We start from the raw sequence: 1,075 nt of genomic DNA on the forward strand, positions 1-1,075 counted from the left end.
ACTTGCCTTAGTCGAATTTTTAGTTAGTTTAGCGACCATCAAGTTTTTGGCGCCGTTGCTGGGGACTAAGATTTAGGAACACTTAATTTTTATTACTTTATCCATTTTTATTTTTATTGAAATTTAATTTTATTTTTAATTTAATTATTAATTTTTCTTTTATTTACTTCTGGCAGGTTTTTATAGTTTATGACTGGAAAAGAGCCGTCAGGACCTCTACTTTTTGACAGCGAAATTGAAAGTACAGCTCGTAGAAATCGTAGAGAAATAAGGCGAAATTTATGATATATAGAGGAAGAGCACAAGGACGACACCACTAATACTGAGGAGATGGTTAAAAATCAAAATAATCCGCTACCTCCTGTGGTTGCCACAAATCCAGTGAATCAGGATCCTGCTCCTTGTACTATGTACGACTATGCTAAGCCCAATTTAATAGGAACTGGTTCGAGTATAGTTAGACTGCTGTTGATGCAAATAATTTTGAACTGAAACCTAACAAGATTCAAATGATACAACAATTTGTTCCGTTTGATGGTTTGCAGGACGAGGATCCAAACACTAATTTAACGAATTTTCTGGAATTCTGCGACACCTTTAAGAATAATGGCGTTTCTGATGATTCCATTCGCCTCCGGTTATTTCCCTTTTCATTGCGAAATAAGGCTAAACAGTGATTGAACTCGTTACCACGAGGGTCAATCACTACTTGGGAACAAATGACCGAAAAATTTTTGCTTAAATATTTTTCGCTGGCTAAAACAACAAAGTTAAGGAATGATATCTCTTCTTTTGTGCAGATGGATTTAGAAACACTTTATGATGCATGGCAGAGATACAAAGAATTATTGAGAAGGTGCCCTAACCATGGGCTACCTCTATGGCTACAGGTTCAGGCTTTTTACAATGGTGTGAACCCCTCAACAAGCCAACTGATTGATTTAGCCACCGGTGGAACTTTAAACAACAAAAAACCAGACGAGGCTTATGAATTTATTGAAGAGATGTCACTGAATAACTATCAGTGGTAAGTCATGAGAACAAAACCAATGAAATCAGCCGGTGTTTTCAACCT

The 1,075-nt window shown here is 36.6% G+C and overlaps 1 non-coding gene across 1 annotated transcript; it reads right to left on the reverse strand.

The window, feature by feature from the left end:
- Positions 1–767: 767 nt before the first annotated feature.
- Positions 768–874, reverse strand: LOC128292418 (small nucleolar RNA R71). The gene has a single exon (XR_008282403.1). It is a non-coding gene; the product is annotated as a small nucleolar RNA R71 (small nucleolar RNA).
- Positions 875–1,075: the final 201 nt, after the last annotated feature.

Source organism: Gossypium arboreum, chromosome 4 (genome assembly GCF_025698485.1).
Source record: "Gossypium arboreum isolate Shixiya-1 chromosome 4, ASM2569848v2, whole genome shotgun sequence".
In the NCBI taxonomy this organism is placed as follows: domain Eukaryota; kingdom Viridiplantae; phylum Streptophyta; class Magnoliopsida; order Malvales; family Malvaceae; genus Gossypium; species Gossypium arboreum.